The sequence below is a fragment of the Pipistrellus kuhlii genome, unplaced genomic scaffold (assembly GCF_014108245.1).
Source record: "Pipistrellus kuhlii isolate mPipKuh1 unplaced genomic scaffold, mPipKuh1.p scaffold_m20_p_6, whole genome shotgun sequence".
In the NCBI taxonomy this organism is placed as follows: domain Eukaryota; kingdom Metazoa; phylum Chordata; class Mammalia; order Chiroptera; family Vespertilionidae; genus Pipistrellus; species Pipistrellus kuhlii.
The window spans coordinates 36,677,096-36,696,718 of record NW_023425562.1 but is presented as its reverse complement, the minus strand read 5'-3'; the positions used below and the strand labels follow the sequence as shown (position 1 = coordinate 36,696,718).

The following is a 19,623-nucleotide window of genomic DNA, read 5'->3' as shown; positions in this document are numbered from 1 at the left end:
ACTGAGGGGTCCCAGGTTCAATTCCGGTCAAGGGCATGTACATTGGTTGTGGGCACATCCCTGGTGGGGAGTGTGCAGGAGGCAGCTGGTCAATGTATCTCTCTCATTGATGTTTCTCTCTATCCTTCTCCCTTCCTCTCTGTGAAAAATCAATAAAATATTTTTTTTTAAAAAGGAAGCAGCAGCAGCATCCTCTTAAAGGAGGTATGTTTGCTTTGACAAAGTTACTAACGTCCCTTCCTCCTGAGAAACAGCTTTTCTGAGCCATTATTGTTACCCATTGGGGGAGGGGAGGATCTTCATTTTTGTTATTATTCCTGTTATTATATTTAAACGACCTACTTGGAAAGGCCTGATGAAACACATCTGTCCCAGATCCTTTCTGAGGAGGGGCAGTTTTGCCTTCCACGCCGCCCTCCTAAGTAAAAACCCCAACCACAAGCCCTTCCTGGGCTGTCACTCAGAGTTGGAAGCGAACTCCAACCCCCACGTCTCAGACCTCCAGGACCTGAGTGGAGAAACCCAGCGGCATATTCCATATTCCTCCATGACTGTGGGAGGGTGGGCCCCAGCCTCCATCGCCTCACTCAAGTCCTCAGTTACGTGGCAGAAAGAGCACTTGGTGGCTATTCCGCCACCACAACCACCAAGTACAAAACAAGAAGTCAGGTCTGCCTGGCTCTCCCGGCGCGGATACCTCACACCCAAGCCGACTGACTGCACAGCGCCTACGTTCTATCACTTTGCTTCTGACACCGTGAGGTGAACCAAACTATAAATAGCATCTACCTCATTCAATTAGATCCCAATCCTCATCTCTTCTAAAATCAAACATAATGTTTTTTTTAACTTGCAAAAGTTAAAAATAACCAAATTGCTACACAGTTTTGATTCTGGATGTAAAATGATCGCTGAATGAGACAGAATAAACTCAAACCATCCAACTTTCTGTTTTCTGGAACTCTCAGGGTAAGGGCCTCTGTCTGTAACTATTTAGTTGCGAAGGGCTCCTTTTCCTTTCCCCCAGAGCACCTCTTGCCACCATCCCGGGCCCTCAGGGAAGGCCAGGCCCATTTCCACAGGAAGGGGTGCAGGGCATGGGCTCCAGGACATGCCCAGAAGCACCATGACTGCAGGCTGGGCTCCATCTCACTCAGTTGCTCTCCACCTCCCCCAGGGCCAGAGTTAAGCTCAGTGAACGGGTGCCATTTAGAAGGTGGGTCTGGCCTCAGGGAAGTAGGAGAAAATCCTAGACAGGATGGGTCTTTTATCCAAGAGCACCCTCGTCAGCCTACCTGGTCAACCTACCCAGTCAACCTACTCGGGACTCCCAGTGCCAGACGCGCTGAGAGTGGGCCCCAGCCTCCTGCCCACCACCCACACTGCCACCACAGGCTCTGGCACAGACGCCAGAGTGGTAAAAGGAACCTTTTTCCCTCTAATTGCTAGAATTCCACTGAGATAGCTCCAAGGTAACATTTCTTCCCTCAATGTCTTTGTTTTTAAAAAGCTGAACTTGTGGAATGGAGATTTCTCCCTCCACACTGACACCTGGCAGCGAGCTACGGAGGGGGCTTCCCAAACTGGGCTCGTCATCCCAAACCCCCCCCCACACACACACACACACACACAGCTGCACCAACCTCTGTGGGGCCAACGGCACCAAGTCCAAATGGGGGCGGGCCGTGAAATACACACCAGATTTCACAGACTTAGTATGGAAAATAACAAAAAAAACATATTGGTAATAACTGGCATGTCATCTACATGTGCAAGTAAAGTTTGGGATCTATTGGGTTAAATAAAACATATTAGCATCCCTTCTACCCATTTCTTCAACTTTTTTCACGTGGTCACCAAAGAAGATCTCCCATGACAGGTGCCTCGCATTTCCATGGGGCAGCACAGTCCCAGCGGGTCAGCAAACTGCAGCTGTGGGCCAAACCCTGCCCGACACCTGTCCTTGTAAAGCTTGTCAGCTACAAATGGTTTTCACATTCTTAAGTGGTTGGAACAAATCGAAAGAACAATATTTTGGGGCACGTGAAATAATAGGAAATTCAAGTTTGAGTCCATAAATGCAGTGCATCTAGTTGCTGCCATTGGGTCTGGCTGCTCCTCCTGAGCTACAAGCCTCAGCTAGGTGGTGCCCACAGAGACAAGGGCCCACAAGGCCCAAAATACTCTCAGGCCCCTTACAGGAAAAGTCTGCGACCCCAGCCCAGGAGTTTTAGAAATACAGACCCCGGATTGAGAATCCTAGCGACCAGGAGAACAGGAGAGAGCGGCAGAGGGGTCAGGGAACAGGGGTAGGGCCAAGTCCCTCTAATGGGCTGGAAGGCTAGATGGTTCCCTGCTTCAAACTCTCAGACTTCCCCTCCGTGCACCTCCGCCCCCTGAGCCCAACATCTCTCTTTCTTTTTTCTTTTTTTTTAATATATTTTATTGATTTTTTTTTTTCTTTTTACAGAGAGGAAGAGAGAAGAATAGAGAGTTAGAAATATCGATGAGAGAGAAATATCTATCAGCTGCCTCTTGCACACCCCCCACTGGGGATGCACCCGCAACCAAGGTACATGCCCTTGACTGGAATCGAACCTAGAACCCCTCAGCCCGCAGGCCGACTGAACCAAACTGGTTTCGGCAACATCTCTCTTTCTTGGTGGATTACTCAAAACTTTGGCTTGTCTTCAGAGCAGACATGGCCATATACTGATTGGGTCCCAGCTCAGGGGACACTACACACCAACTCCCAGCTCCTCCAGGGTGATTTAGCAGTGATCCCAGCCTCCTAGCGAGGAAGGGGCGAGAGAGGGACGCTGGTCTTCCATCATGTGATACAACGCCAGGTGGCTCAGACCGAGACACAAATAACTCGACACATTTGAACAAGCGTGAGGAAGACCACAAATTCAAGGCGATTGCCCCAAGAACGGTCCACTCAGGCAACCCAGAGCTGGCACTGTGACCAGGTTGCTGAACTGTGTGGGCTCCCAGTGTCCCCATGGGGGAGAGGGACTAATGTGACTCCCTGTCCTCTTCATTGGAATGATGCCCAAGATCAGGGAACATAAAGACAGGCAGGCATCTGACCAGTGTTTGTGGACAGAGTTATGTGGGACTGACTATTGAGGCATTCGCCAAGGTTGAGTCCTATAGGAAGTCATTAGTAATAAAAGTTAAACCTGTAACATAACGGGAAACTGTCATGCTCGATAAATCCGGTCATACTGTCGTGGAGAGTCAAAAACTAGCTCTCCACGTCTCTCGTTTTGCTCGTTTGCCATTGGTTTTTTTGTATCCAAGGGAGGCCGCTGTGTCATGGGACTTGAGAATACTGTTGAAGGCATTGTCTATGTAAAAATATGTATAGAATCAGCCAGTTTAAAATCAACGTAAAAAAGTTTCCTTATGGTTACAAGCTTTTAAAGGCTTTTTTTTCCACTAGATCATTGGTGAGTTTTACCCTTCTCATCAGTGCAGCATATAAATGGTCATGTTTCACTCTTGCTTTAATTGCCAGAAATTCAGATTCCAACTTTTGATTCAAGTACACCCCCTGAAGGGGACATTATGATCTGGATACGTCCTATTTTCCCCTCGTTGTGACCTCTTAGTCCATTTTCTTCTTGGTTTTCATTTTTGTTTCACTATTGATTTAACGTGTAACCTCTAGTGCACCTCATCCTTTATTATGGAATGAGATGGGTATGCAGACGTCAACTGCTGCGACCCACATGCAAATAGCAAGATTTCAATTCCCAGAACTCAAGTGAGCCTGCAAAATCCCTCACACACATCATTCTCACACAGGATGAAGGCTGATCTTACGCTGATCACCAATCTGGGAAATTCTTAGCTTACACTTGGTCATCCAAGATTTTGAGAAATTTCTGGAAAGGTAGCAAACTACCTCGGATGTAATTTCAGATAAATAATGAAAACGTTCTCAGTATTAGCTTCTTCAGAAGGGGAAAGCATTAGAAATTTGGGTCTCAGCTTACTAGTTTTTCCTCTTTGGAGAAAACCTAGAATGTCAGCCATGTTTGCTCACACGGAGAATGCAAAAGGAAACGGGTTTTCTATGGGCCTCTGACTGGATGAAGAAAACCTCACTGCACTGGCCCCGCTCCATGTCCCAGGAGCCAGCTGAGGGGCAGGGACCCATCTACACTCTGGTCGGTCTGCCAGAGTCTATCCAGCAACCAGGAGCAGGCCAGATGCCAATCAGCCAGTGCAGGGTTTCCCAAGAAAACTTGTGTCCTGGCCCCCTCCTGAGCTAGAGAGCTGTGCAAACAGCTTCGGGGTCTTTGGTGGCCTGGTCTGCCCTTGCAGTCTCCTTTGGATGGGACCATACGTCCAGTTTTCACACAGACATGATATCCTCATTGAGAGATGCAAAACTTTATGTCTTTCTCTCTGGAGCTCTAGCTAAGCATTAGAAGTGAAATAGATATGGGGACGGTACAAAGTCTCCTTTCTAAATGCCTGATCACTGCATACTACAAAATGACCAGCTCTTAACAAGCTCATTGTTTTTTTTTAATTTGTTGATTTTATAGGGAGGGAAGAAGAGAGAGAGAGAGAGAGAGAGAGAGAGAGAGAGAGAGAGAGAGAGAGACAGAGAGAGAGAGACAGAGAGAGAGATCAATTTGTTGTTTTGCTCATTTATGCATTAATTGGTTGATTCTTATATGTACCCTAACTGGGGACTGAACACACAATCTTGGCATATCAGGACGATGTTCTAACCAATGGAATTACCTAGCCAGGGCAACAACCTGGTCTTGAATGTGGAGTGTTACCCCACCAGACTTTGTGCAATCAGTCTGGTATAAACTTTGGGGGAATCAAGTAAGCTGGCTTGGAGCCCTATCCATCACTGAGTCACTAAATCCTTTATTTCAGTACTTGTAAAATATCAGGATTCACCCAAAAACAAACTCTCAGTTTCCTGCCCATTATAAAATACTAGAGATCTGGCACACGAAACTCATGCACGGGGTGGGACGGTGTCCCTCAGCCTGGCCTGCACCCTCTCCAATCAGGGACCCCTGGGGAATGTCCCACAGGGATCCAGCCTAAACAAGCAGTCAGACATCCCTCCCACAACCTGGGACTGCTGGCTACTAACCACTCACCTGCCTGCCTGCCCCTAACCGCTTTTGCCTGCCAGCCTGGTCACCCCTGCCAGCCTGGTCACCCCCCTGCCGGCCTAATCGCCCCCAACTGCCCTCCAGTGCCACCTTATCTCACCCCCAATTGCCCTCCCCTGCCAGCCTGGTCCCCCCCATCTGCCCTCCCCTTCATGCCTGATCACCCACAACTGCCCTCCCCTTCTGGCCATCTTGTGGTGGCCATCTTGCGGCATGAGGGCAGGCGTTTTGTGGCGGCCACATTGTGGCAACGCTGCACAAGGGGGGTTGCCCAAGGGCATGATGCCACCTAGGCTTTTATTATATAGGCTATATAGAACTCAATATCAACCTTCTAAAACAAACCCAAATCGGCCCTAACTCAGTGGACAGAGCATCAACCTGTGGACTGAAGGGTCCCAGGTTCCATTCCTCAAGGGCACACGCTAGGGTTCCAGGCTGGATCCCCAGTAGGGGGCGTGCAGGAGGCAGCAGATCAATGATTCTCTCTCATCATTGATGTTTCTATCTCTCCTTCTCCCTTCATCTCTGAAATCAATAAAAACATATTTAAAAGATAAAATAAACCCAAATCGAAATAACTTAAATTCATAAAGAAAAGTAAATAATCATGAAAGTCGATGTTTTCCTTCCCAGCCGCTCCACAGAATCGATATAATACTGCTAATATGAAATCCATAGTTGTTGGTTCCACAGAATCTATTTAATACTCATAACCAATATGAAATCCATACTCTGGGCCACATGTACTCTGGTTTGGACAAGTGGAAGTGGAAGCCACCACCTTGGAACTACCCAAAGGGTGCCTGTGGGGCCCAAGGGATCTAATGCGTTTTCCTAAATGTTTGACAACTTCCCAGGACAGTTGGTAGACCTGCCATTGGGACAGTCTGAAATGCATGCTGGCACCTGTGCCTTCACGGGCTGTAAACCATCTCCCACAGGCACATAAAATTTCAAATTCTTACCGCAATAAATTCCCTTTTTAACCAATTCCTACAGCTACTGAAAAAAATGGGTAGCTAGGAAAATTAACCCTCCCTTCTAAAATTCAAATTCTAAGCAAGTCATAATCTTTCATCAACCTAGAAAATCACTGATAAGCCAATCTTCCCATAAAGCCATCAATAGATTCTGCTTTTCTGTCACCAGGGTAATTTACTGGGGACAATTTCAACTCTACCACAAATCCCAGGACTCCACAGAATTGTCCCCAAGTTTACTCGGCTATGGCAAGTATTTTCACATTTGAGATTCGCTTACTAAGGGTTATAGTCTCTAAGCTGGCTTCACGAATGAGATCATCTTCCTCGCCCCTTACTTTGAAAAGTAAAAAGCCATTTTTGGAACAAGAAAGCCATGTGAGCACCTGGGCCACGCGGTACTTAACCACAATCCTGGGAATCTAAAGCTGCTTGGCGATACAAAGGGACAAATTATCACCATTATGCTAATGGTCACACTAAGGACACAGAAAGCTTTGGTGTGATGAATCTAAATCTGCGGGGATATAATTACCAATGTCAATGGTGATATTTTCTCAAATGGCACAAAAGTGTTCCCTCCCTGTCACGGATAATGTCAATATAAATTATGCATCAACAAAAGCAGTGCAGCAGTGCTTCTGCCCAAGGCGGCAGTTCTCTGTGCCACCCAAGCCCACCTTCCTGTGCATGGAGGCCCCACTGTGGGCACACACAAGGAGGAGTGCAAATACGTTTACTTTTTTTTTCCTTCAAATGGCACCATCCAAACTAACAAGAGAGATGCCTGGAGACACGTAAGCATGTGTTAGCATTGTCAGCATGTGTTGACATGCGTTATCATGGGTTCCTATAGATTAGTATGGGTTGGCATGGGTAGCAAGGCCACAGCCCTACAGGATGTTAAAAACGAAGGTGGAATGTTCTACAACGCTCTGTAGTCACTGGTTCCCAGGACAGAGCTGAAGAAGCCCCCCTGCTGAATTAAATACAAGTCGATCCAAAAATGCAAATGAATAATATAGCATGTGTGAACAAAACAAATCCCTACGTGGACACATTATAGATCTGCCTCATCTAGATCAGCGGTCGCCACCTTTTCAGACCTCACGGACCACGAGTGGTCCAAGGACCACCGGTTGGTGACTGCTGCTCTAGACAGTTCCAGAAGAGCACCACAAAAGTTCCAACTATGAAACAGGATCGCAGTTACGGAATAGTCACGGGATGTAGAGTACCGCACAGGGAATAGAGTCGGTGATATGGAAACAAATGATGTGGTGTCAGATGGGCACGAGACATATCAGGATGATCACTAAAGTAAGTTATGTAATGTCCTATCGCTGGGTTGTACACCTGAAATTAATATAATATCGTATGTCACCTATAATTATGGTGACCAGATGTCCCGCTTATGGCGGGACAGTCCCAATTTTTAACGTGGGACAAATTGTTAAAAATCAGGACTGACCTGCCAAAAGTGGGGCGTCTGATCACCTTACCTATAATTGAAAAACGAAAGATTAAAAACTATGAAATAGGATCTGCTCACCGATTCATCCATCCATTCAAAAATAGCCAAGTCTTTAAGGGGGGGAAAAACAAAAACATATTTTCTAGCTCTAGGTTAAAATCATTGGAGTACTCAGGAAGGAAGTAGTTAGTGAAGGTCCCTTCTTACCAACCCAGCCTCAACCTACCTGCAATCAGCAGAAATTTTAACTCACAGTGGGCTCCGTGCTTTCCTGAATTAACTCAGTCATCATTTCATGTTCAACTATTTCCTACGAAAATTAATTCAGGAACAATAACAGTAACACCAGCTCACTACCCTTGAATATCAGCTAAACAAACTGCTACAGCCAGGGACAGCCTCTCGCACAACTTTTGGTGCACCCGGCGCTGTACATTTCAAAGAACATTCTCGAAGGCTGAAATAAATCAAGGCAAGCGCAGTGCCGAGTCAGCCCGAGCCACGTAGGTTAAATAGTGCCATATGGCAGAGACAGACACATGTTGCCCTTTTCTGAAACAAAGGAAAAAATTCCTGAACAAACACCCTTTCCTTTGACAGGGAAGAGTGAAGAGGAAAGGATTTGTCGAGGGGTTACCAAATAATGCAAAAAATTTTTTTTTACTAATTCTTAGCCATTAAGGAAAAACTACAGTGTTTTAACATAGAACCTACATTTCTAAGTCTCCCTTTCACGGGGCGCTGAAAGCCAATACCACATGTCGCCTGCACTCACTATCCCCTAAATGAGCAAGAAAATAGGAGGACAGCTGTATCCCAGGGCTGAGCTGACATCAGCAATTCCCTGGGGTGCCACACGGTGAGAGACAAGTCTACCTGCTTCTGAAGGAATAAAACACAGATTCATTCTGCCTTGAAAACATACTACTAATATCTCACCCTCTTCTCACCACTCCGGCAAGGAACTATCTAAGCTTCACTGTCATGTACAGGGTGGGACAAAAGTAGGTTTACAATTGTTTGTAGGGAAAACAATAACACATAATAATCCAAGAATAAACTGTGTTTCGTGTATTCACAACTGTAAACCTACCTTTGCCCTACTCTGTATAATATCTTTTTCTTAAAGTGGTTTTGAGAACTTAGCGATTACATTGCTGACCATACACACACACACACACACACACACACACACACACACACACACACACATACACACACACACACACCAGGGGGAAAAATCAACTAGAATGAACACGTATGTGAAGTAACCAGCAAAATGTATCTATATCTGACATGGCTGCTTTTTAAACTGTTTTTCTATTCCTCTGTGTAATGTTCTGCTCATTACAGATATTCATATGTTTGCATGCTGAAAACAGCTGCATTTCTAATTATTGCTGCTTTGTCATTTTCAGTGCCATTGGAAGTGAAGCCTAAATGCCCAATTAAAAAAAAAAAAAGATTTTTAAGGAAAGTCCAGAGCCATAGAATCACACTTCCTTACCACTCGAATGCAGGCCACTAGAAAACATCTCATACTGCACATAAATATGACAGCCAGGCGAGCTTCGGAAAGAAAAGCTTCAGCTGCTCAAATCATGTGTAGCCAGATTCAAGGGACAAAGACTACACAAACGGACAGTTACAACTGCTCCTTTCCCCACTCAGACACACTTGGCAGACCTGAGCCGCTCTTGGATCTCAAACACAAGCCGTGCATTCGCAGCGCCCTTATATGTACCCTTCCTACAGCCAAGTCATGCCCCTAAAATGGTCCTCTGCTGAAGAAAATTAATTCTAAGTAAAGATGCTTTTTAAAGAAGTAGATGAGATTTCAAATTCATAAAGTTTTTCTTCAGTCTTCCCATAAGGTTAATTTTAATAAGTTTTTCATAAACATTTGATGTGACTCCTTCCTTAAAATGGTTTGTGACAATTTGCCAATATTCCTGAAAACTGTAAGATAATTCATAGGTAGAGTCAGTGATAAAGAGTACTCCCCACTATAAGTCACTCCCCCCATTTCTGGTGAGTGGGGAGGGGATGTGATCTCACCTTACTCAGGGCAGAGGTCACCCCTCCATCAAAGAGAACTGTCTACCTCCTGTACCCCAAACTCACTTGTTCCTGAGGCCAAAAAAGACCGAGGTCAAGGCCTGTTTCTGGAAAATGCTGTCACTCCCAAGACACATTCAGTCCTTAACAGGCTGCTGCCAACACACTCGCTGCTAGCCATTGGATAGAAAGATTGTGGGGGCTGAAAGCACCAGGGAGGGGAGGAGGGAGGAGGAAGAAGAAGACTTCTTCCTGTATGTGGGTTAGTTTATGCTCCCCAGTTAGCACCAAGCCCAACACAGAAAGAAGTCAAATAACTGCTGCTCCCCAAACTGTTTGGTGAAGTGCACAAAGTTTGTGGGTTCAAATCAGTCGTCCACACTTACATCTGCCTCCTAGAAGCTGCATCCTGACATCTGTCTCCATGACACATGGGCACATCTTCCAACCAGCTCCTGGTCAGGCTTCAGAACACACTCACATCCCAACAATGCAATTCACTTGAAAAATGCAAACCCACATGACATGCAATTTCCACCAGAATAAGGGTCTGGGAGCTAAAGACAGTCGTGCAATTAATTATTCGCATTTAGATATTAATAATTCTGGAAACCATCAAAGGTGCCATGTGGTAAGCCAGCCCAGGCAACTCTCAGTGCTGGGTGCTAGCTGGGCAGTATGAGCCCACACTGAAAGAACAAGCTTTGGGGTCAGGCCAGCACACACCAAGCCTCATAAGGTGCCTAAGGGCCCAAAGGTATTGTCTGGACTGCATGCACTAAGAGGGGGGCTCATCAGACTCTCCCACATCCTCCAGGACTTTTGAGGAGGAGAGGTCAGGAACAGCCAAGAGATGCATTTTGGAAAGAATTAACTGATTGTGTCAGATTGGCTCTATCCACATTTACTGCTGTAAATGTCTACACATTTACAGCAGTAAAGATGTCTGCCTTTGAAGAAGGAATGCTACTTCTACATTTAAGTATTTATAATGCAAATATCTCATCAAATAAATGTAACATTCTTCTGCTTTCTCCCATTAGATCTATGACTTCTGCTTAAATCTATGCCTATCACCTAGTGTAGATGTCTCCAGCTGAACTGGCCCTCAGATGCCAATGAAAAAGTTGTTTGTTTCCTTCCCATAAGGCAATAGAGAGGCCTTATTCACCCAGAAATCTAATTGCACTATAAGCAAAATGCCATTTTTAATTATATAATTAACACACGCCCTTTTCTCCAATGAAAATAGAATAAAAACCAAAACAGAGTACTGTCCTGAGCATTTGAAACAAGCATATTATATCAGGAAAGCGCACTGGTTTGGACAAGCTCCTTCCTGCTGAAAGTAATCAGCTTATATTTCAGTTTCCTATTTCCATGGCATTAAGGTATAATGCCGCTGAAACTCTAAACACAACCTCCAGTCAGATTTACAGCCCCTCCCTCCCAATTTTAAAAAGACTCCTTCTGATAAAACATAAATAAGAGCTATATATATATATATATATATATATATATATATATCCTGAAATCAAATAAATAAAAATCCACAGCAACCCAGTAAATGGAGTACTGGTTTTTCAAGAACAATCCATGACTAAGCCCTACTTAAATTTGCAGATCACATTATCATTTTCCCCTATTTGGTAAGGCCGAAAACCATCTGTTAAAGTGGACCTCATTTGGAGGCACTCTTTTTAAGAAGCCTCCTTTCCTTGTTCGGTTCATCTTAGTATCAAGACTTAAGGTAAATAGAGGAGAAATTGAATTTGTAGAAGTGGAGACAACATGCTTTCAACAGTGACCTCTTTCCACCACCATCTCTTATTCTATTCACTGCAGGCTGGTTTCTGGGATAACATCTTGTAAAGTTAGAAACGCGGGCCTTCAGACTGATTAATCTCTAAATTAGCCAGGCAACTTTAAAAGTTGTTTACAAATAAGAGGGATTAACTCCTGCCGTATAAAGTATTCCCAGATCATCAGTGACACATTCCAGAGTTAAAGTTCTTGAGCCAGTACGTTTCAGTACAGTAAGTCTTTTGGGAAGATGACTCAGAAACAAAAATAAGCAAAACGCCTGCCTCTGGACTGCTGAATCCTGTTCCTACCAAATATGCATTTAGCTGTTTGGTTTCACTTCGGGAAGGCATTCCTAGGCCCCTCCTGCTCAGCGCTATCACACACCCAGGGGATTATTTGTTTAGAATGTTAAAGTGCCCTGAATGTTTCAGCATATGCAAATGAGCAAGTTTAAGAAAACAAAGTCCTAGAAACGAACTTAAGAAAAAATAGGAGGTGTGCTGTGTGTATCTCAGCACATCCACATTCTAATTCCATTACCAAAAGACTTGAGCCTTGCTCAGAGCTCAGTTTCTCCCAGGGCCCATTCAAGATGGCATGGCCGTCTCTCTCTTGTGAAACCAAAGATGTCCTCCCTGTAATCCAACTCTCAGACCCAGGCACCACCCCCAGCTCCTCCGCTCAACTCTCTCCAATTTTACCAAGAGGGGGGGAAACTCTCCATTCACACATGCAGCAGTAGCATGTGGCATGTGGCATGTTTAATTCTGGCTGGCCTATGTAAATATAAATAACAAGTGATTGCGATGCCACAAAGAATGCCAGAGAAAAGGAAGGAGGAACAGACAAATGATACAAGGAGCTGCTTTTTACGCGGCAGGAGAAAGTAGCCTATTGAATAGCCTACATGCCTCCTTCCTGAAAGTAGCACTTACATTCCTCAACCAAAATATCCCCATCGTATTCGTGGGGCGGCTTGGGGGGGGGGGGGGGGGGGAGCCAGGCCTGCGCCGACGACGTGGGTCAGTTCTTTAAGGGTATTTATTCCGCAGCCTCGGCGTGGAGATACATCCATTTTTAAATCATCTTTAATCAGGACGGAGACTTCATGGCAGGTTCACGGGGGTGGGAAACTAATGTTTAATTCAGACCACTGTCTAAAGTTCCTTTTGTGACTTGCTGTGAGGTCAGCACAGTTGCGCGGCCCGAGGTCCCTAAGCCCTGCCCTTTGTTACGCGGGGGACCCGGCTGGCAGGCTCGGCCCACGCCCACTGGCACATCTGGGCTCCCCAGGCGGCCCCCGTGCACCCCGCTCCCCGCGCCCGGCTGGGTCAGGGCGCCCCGCAGGACACACACCCACGCGCCAGGGCCCCGCGCCTGCCGGGTGCCCGGGCCGGTGCGCCCCCAGCACCTCCAACCCAAACCTGCGCGGGGTCCCCGGCCCCGGACCACATCAGGTGTGTGACCACTTATGTAATCGTCCTGAGGGCCACGCCTTTCCCACCGCCCCACCTCCGCCAGAACAAAGTGAAGTTTAAAATAGAAACCAATTACCTGGTCTCCCTGGCGCCTGGGCCCCGGAGCGCGGTCCCTGCAGAGCGCAGACCCCCGAGCTGGGCGCAGACCCCCGCCCCGTCCCCCCCACACACCCCCACTCCCGCAACGAATCCCGATCCAGGTCTGGCCTCGACTCCCCAGACCCGCGAAGACCCCTCCACCCCGTCCCCACAGGCCCCCACTCCCCAGCCGTCCCACTCCCTTATCCCGGCCCCTCCCCCCGCCCCCCGGCCCTCTCCCTCCCCAGCTGGTCCCCCTCCGACCCGCACGGACCCCCGCCTTTGTTACGGTGCGAAGTTGGGCCGTGGGTCCCCGTCTCTTTCACTTCTTGGGTTACAGTGCAGGCGTGTGACGTCCGCTCCGCATGACGGGGACGGGGGGCGGGGGGCGGGCGCCGAGGGGCGGGGGCGCGGGCCGGGCCCTCCCCCACCTCCATCCCCGCCGCCCCGCCCACGGCCCGCCCCCAGGAAACCCGGCAACAAGCCGCCGCCGCCCCCGCCCCCGGGGCGGGCAGGTAGATTCCCCCCCCCGCCCCCGCCCCGCCCCCAGCCCCCCCAGCGGCGCCCCAGACCCAGCGCCAAAATGCTCGAGATTCAGAAATAGGAATGATTTAATCCAACGACACCTCCTCCCCGCTGCCCATTCCTCAACCGGCGATCTCCCTGGGAGGGCGGGAGGCAGAATGGATCCAGCTCCGCCTTGGGGGGAGGAAATGGCCCGAGTTGGAGGCGCTGGGCCGGACACCGCCTCTTCGCCGAGTTAGGTTCTTGCAGGGGGGAGGACAAAGGTCGTCTGGGGTCGCCCGCAGGCCCTCGGGGTGACCTCGGTCCGGCCGGGTCGCTGGGGCACGGGCGTCTCCCAGGTGTCTCCCAGCAGGGGATCTCTGGGCAGGGAGGGGGCACACGTGGGTCCTTAACCCCTGCACCGCATCATCACCATGCATCCATCCAGGAGGGAGGCAGCCTGGCAACTCCAACAGGGACAGATGCTGCAAAGGCCAGCTCTGGTCCACTCGCTTCCACACACACCACTCCCCACGTTCCCAGGGAAGCTGGTGCCAGATCATGCCCGCACGGAGGGGGGGGAGGGGGAGGAGGGGGGCGGCGGCCGGTGACGCTCTCCGCCCGGGCTCCGCACTCAACTCGGCGAGCCACAGAACTTCCACTGACCAGGAGCAGGTCACCTTCTAGAATGTGGCAAGGATTAAGTATCCACTTTCAAAAAAAAAAAAAAAAATTGAAGTCGAAAGGTACATGCTGCCTTCATTTTAGTGCGGAGTTAGCAGCAGTTTGAACCATTCTCGTTCTCTGGGCACTTTGAGCCGGGCGAGAGGGCTCCCTCACCCGAACCCCAAGAGCGCTGGGGCGCGCCTGCCGCGTGGGAACGCGACGAAAGGAGCCGATTCCCCAGTTGTTGAGAAGCATAATCACAACACTCCTCTTTTCTTCCCCCTTCTCCAGGTTTGGACTGGAATCCGAAAGCGCCTCTTAGGTCCATTCTTTAGAGAAGGACACCCAGAGGAGGCAGGGTCTCCATTTGAACTGCAGTGTGCCCATCAGGCTGCACAGACTAGAATCAAAGTGTGCCCACGTCTACAGCACACAGCTGTGCAAATCGGGAGCCTGCGGGTGCGCGGGTCTAGTGGGACTTAACACATGGGCGCGTGCACGCGCGCGCGCGCACACACACACACACACACACACACACACAAACTCACACTCCAAATTACCTCCGGGATGGAGAAAGCCTCTACGGATTGGCCAACAGAGCCGTCATTCTCACTCAGGGGGCAGGGAAACTTTACAAGGCTGTTTCCTCCCCTTCTCCCCCCCCTCACCATTTCATTTAATGGTAAAAGAACAGCAGAGCTCTGAAAGTTAGCTGTCTGTGGAGAGAGTTTTCCTTCTTTAACGAGGGGGGCATCAGACAATATCCACTTAAGTATATTTTGTACTTCCACAATGGGTGAAAAGGGAATTAGCAATCCCGGGAGGGGGGGCGAAGAGAGAGCTCAGGGTAAGGAGAAGGGGGGGGGGGGGGCGGGGACGCTGGGAGGGGTGGACGCAGGGTGAAGAGCTGTACTCAACATTCAAAAGGAACTTTGACCTTTCACTGATCTCGAAATAAAAAAAAATTTTTTTCATAGGTCAAATTATAAAAAACACCGGTCCTAAATCAAGAATTTATTCTTTTAATTTTATTTAAGCATGCGCCAGCAATCGCGTTTCCTTAAGAACTGACCTATTTTGGCTGGAGATAAATGATCATGTTAACAGATGTTAATCTTGTAATCTGTTTTTCCTGTAAGCACTTTACATACCCGGGTTTCAGACCTTAAAAATATCTTTTCCAAAAAGACCTGACGTCACAATTCACTCCCTGAAAAATGACTCCCCCTCTCCCGGTTGCTCCCCCCCCACCCCCCCACGCAATGATTTCAAAGACATTAAATCTTTTTCACTTTATAAACGCCGATTTGTTCTGCCTCAACTCCCACAGGCTTTTATTTGCATTTCAAATTCCACAGGTTATACCAGTCGCCTTTTCAAAAAAATGTAAACCAACAATGAAGCAGCAAATGGCTTTTTGTGCATCTGGATTAAATAAGGCGCAGAATGAATATATTTTAAAAGGGGCCTCAGCAAGTTAATCTTTGCACACCCGGAGACCGAGTAATTCTTTACCAACAAGCCCAGCGGAATGAGGAACACACAAACACAGCCCAGAAGCTCCCCGCCTGCTGCAGGGAGCTTATTAAGGCTGATAATAAATGGGGCTGACTTACAGACCCACATTTGCTGGTTAAAAGGCTGGGTCTCTCTGGTTCCTAACCGCCGGGTCCACTGCCTTCCCAGCCTACTGGGGCAGACTGTCACCGCACCAACCTACCTCCTGTTTTAAATAACCAACGCTCTGACTGTTGGCGAACTTACCCATACGAAGTTTCTTTAAAACTTAACGAGACAGTTTAATCTAAAAACACACTGATCGTAGCTATTCAGCATGCTAGTTCTCTCTGGAAATGGCAGACTAAGCGCTTTTCCAACCCTCTCCCTCCCTCTTCCCCCCCCCACCCTCCCCCCCAACACACACACATCCACAGCATTCTTCTTTTCTTGGATATACCCGGGTGTATATTGAGATCAGTAACTACCCCCTTCACCCCCCTCCCACCACCACCATCACCACCATCACAGCCCCTGCTCCAGCCTGGCTGGGTGCCTCTCGGAGGAGTCATAGCCATCAGGACCCCTCTTCCCACCCCTGTCCAAGGCATTGCGGGAACCCTCGCCCCCGCCCCCACCCCTGCCCCTGCCCTAACTTCCCTTTCAGGCTCTCACTTCTTTAATGTTAGGGTCACTTCTATGCTCCCTGCTAATGGGCAGGCAAACAGGGCAGGGGAGAGGGCAAACAACCCCCCCCCCCCCCCGGCCCTTGCGCTAACACTTCCCTGAGGCAGCAGCGCTCGGTACCCACCGCATCGATCCCATCAGCCAAACCCTTAATAATTGAAGCGGCTCCTCGGGGCCCCGCAACCCCATCACTCACCTTCATTAACCAGAGCGTTTTTACTTTAAAGTAAGGCAATTTGCTCTTTGTCTCCTAATGGATGGAGGGCGCATCCGAGCTCCCCTCCTCCCGCGTCGCCTTTGACGAAGTGTACAAAGCCAGAGCCTCTTCCGCGCTCCCACCCCGGCCCCCACCCCGCCCCTCCACTGCGGTAAAAGCCACCTCCCGGCGCTCGCCTCGCCACCCGAAGTTGCATCTTCCCTCTCCTGGAATTGCGGAGCCCAGCAACTACCGGTAGGGAAAGCCTAGCCGCCCTCCCAGCTCCCGGGAGCCCCTCCCCGGCGCCCCCCACCAGCAGCGCACCCAGAGGTCCCCGGAGCGTCCAGGCCCCGGGCCCAGCGCCTCCCGCCCCCGCGGGCCCGCGGCGCCCCCACCGCGGTCCCTACCTTGGCGGGGAGGCGACGGCCCGGGGAGGAGGACGCGCACGCCCCGCGCCTCTGAAGGTGAAGCCGAGCGCCCGAGGCGCGGAGCCGAGCGCTGCACTAGACCGACCGCGCCAGCTGCGCCCGGGCGCGGGGGACACGCGAGGGCGCGCGGAGCCCGCCACGCGCCCGTCCCCCTCCCCGCGCCGCCCGTTCGCGCCCCGGGCGCGCCCGCCAGGCGGGGACTCCGAACTCGGCGGGGTTCGGGGAGCTGCGCGGCGCGGGGAGGAGGCCGGGCCACCGCGGCCGGGCGCAGGCCCCAGGCTTCCCCCAGCCCCGGAATGGTCTGCCCTGTAGGAAACGCACACGCTTCACTATTGTCTCATCAGCACAAAGTTCTGCCACACTGCGGGGAAAGTCTGGAGGCTCGCGATGACTCAGAAGCGGCTCATTCTTTCCCTAATAGTCCTGAATCACGATTCCAGCGGCTTGTCGTCGCCCCCTCCTTCCAAGGACTCCGCTGCCGCAGCTCCAGTTAGGAGAAGCTGTTTGCGCGCACACACAGACCCGCACACACGCACGCATCCATACGTGCAGACGTGTCGGGGATGCATCTCAGCGGGCGTGGGTACCTGAACACTGAGCCGCGAGGCCAGAGCGATCCGTGGGGCTCCTTCCGGAGATCTCGGTGCATGTGCATTACAAACAGCCTGGGGCAGGGGGGCAAGGCGGGGGGGGGGGGGGGGGGCGTTTACTCAACTTCCTGGCAAATGCTTTTGGGGGCATTCAGACGCGGAGTATCAATGCATTAAGTCCTGAACCAAGATCAAAGGTCACTCTGGAAAGACTTCAGAATGAGGATTCTGCTGTAAGGCAATTTTCAAACGATTGTGTGTTTTGTTTGTATGTTTGTTTGTTTATCCTTGAAAAGTTCTCTAATTTTTCTGGTTTTCAAACTTCGTTTCTTCACACAAACTACTCTCCCTGGGCCGGTACTTAATTGCAATAAGTTGAGTCTGGGAACAAAAATCCCAATTTGACTCCCAAAGAAAAGCATTATTGATTGGGGGGGGAGGGGGTGTTGGGGAGGGAGTGAGGGGAGTTCCCCCGCCTCCCTGGTGGTGCAGCCTGGAGCTATAGCCTGGGAAGGGGGAACCGTCCTCTCCCACCGCTCCTGGCCATATTGTTCTCCCCTCGTGATAACTCCGCAGTGGAGATGGATTCCGTCCAAGACACTGACTTCGCCCTGCTCCTCCAGCCGCGCTGCAGCCCATGTGTTGCCTTCCGCGGTGACATTTCTCGGTGCCTAAAGTGCGCTAACACTCACTGCAGCTGCAGCTCAGGGCCTCTCCAACTTAGGGCATTTACAACAAAAACTACTACAGACAGCTCACAGGGAGGAGCTTGTTCCTGCAGCGCCAGGCTCAGACACAGGGGCCATTCTGCCTGTGTACTGTGTGCACGCGCGTGCATGCTTGCGATGTGTGTGTTTCAATGGAGGGAGGGGTCGAGAGGGAGGAGAACCTTCAAGAGAAGGATCCAGAAGCCTAATGCGTAAGCTCTCTTGGTGATCCGTGATCTGCACTGCGCTGGAGAGCGGGCTTGGTAAGTGGGGGCCTTGGACAATTGTTGCTGATTCCAGCGTGACCACCTCTGTAGATGCAGTCCTTTCCCACCCACCCCCACCCCCAGTGGATGTATTTTTGAACAATCAGATTTAAGTCTGATTCACAGTAATGTATTCAAGTGCCCACAATTCACCACAATCCACAGTACAAATATACAAAAGTATCTTCTAATTTAACTAACGACAAGGATATCAATGGCATATATACACATAGATATATTATCTTGTATTATCAACCACAGAAATTAAAATTGGAATACTTGACATATTAATAGCTTTTTTTAGTATTTTCAAGTGGATTTGAGTTTATGGTAAAAATCTATATTCATCTGCATACTTGGGTCTATTGAAAACTACAGTATTGCATGAGTAACTTTCATGTGTTGAACATTGATAAGTTAGATCAACAAAAGGGTGAGCAACTTCCAAACTCCTCCATATAAAATGGAGATTTCTGTGACTTGCCTCCTTTCTCTGGGCTTTGAATCACCCACATGTGATTTCTCTCAGGGCTATGACTCTTATACAGTAATATTGTGCTTTTAGAAAATTTTTTTCCTTCCACGGTTCTCTAAGATGCATACAGAATCTGAGACGGTAATATGAGAGATGGGCAAGAGTTACATTCTGGAAAATGGCAGCTGCAGGGCCAGCCCGGTTTTGTTATTGAGGAGAGAGCACCTTTCATGACAAGCAAAATGTGCTGGACGTTATTTGTACACAAAGTCACTGGTCATTGTTCACTTGTTAATGCACCATTCGGGGCATGTTCCAGGGGAAAATTGATACAAAAACAAAATAGGTAAAAGGGTTCCCAAACTATTCCTGTAACATATTTAACCTTGCCAAAATTTAAACTGTTTAATATCTTCAGATGTTTAAAGTGGCCACTCAGGGTTAAGGACACTTTCTAGACAAATGACAAATTCCTTAAATCTCCCAGAGGTTCTCCTATTTTGAAATCTTTAGGTAAATCACAATATTTGGGTGGAGAAAAGTCAGCAATATTAATGGATTAATGGTTGAATAA

The 19,623-nt window shown here is 49.1% G+C and overlaps 1 protein-coding gene across 4 annotated transcripts in view; it reads right to left on the bottom strand.

The window, feature by feature from the left end:
• The window catches only part of ZNF516 (zinc finger protein 516), an 86,234-nt gene extending 68,756 nt beyond the window's left edge, over positions 1–17,478 (bottom strand). For 2 of the 4 annotated variants that reach the window (XR_004984341.2, XM_036418224.2), the window contains exon 1: positions 13,308–13,406. The gene's annotated coding sequence lies outside the window, so the exon portion shown is untranslated. Of the gene's footprint in view, positions 1–13,307; positions 13,407–16,583; positions 16,721–16,990 lie in introns of those variants that run through there. The other 2 variants (XM_036418225.2, XM_036418226.2) reach the window with 2 other exon arrangements.
• Positions 17,479–19,623: the final 2,145 nt, after the last annotated feature.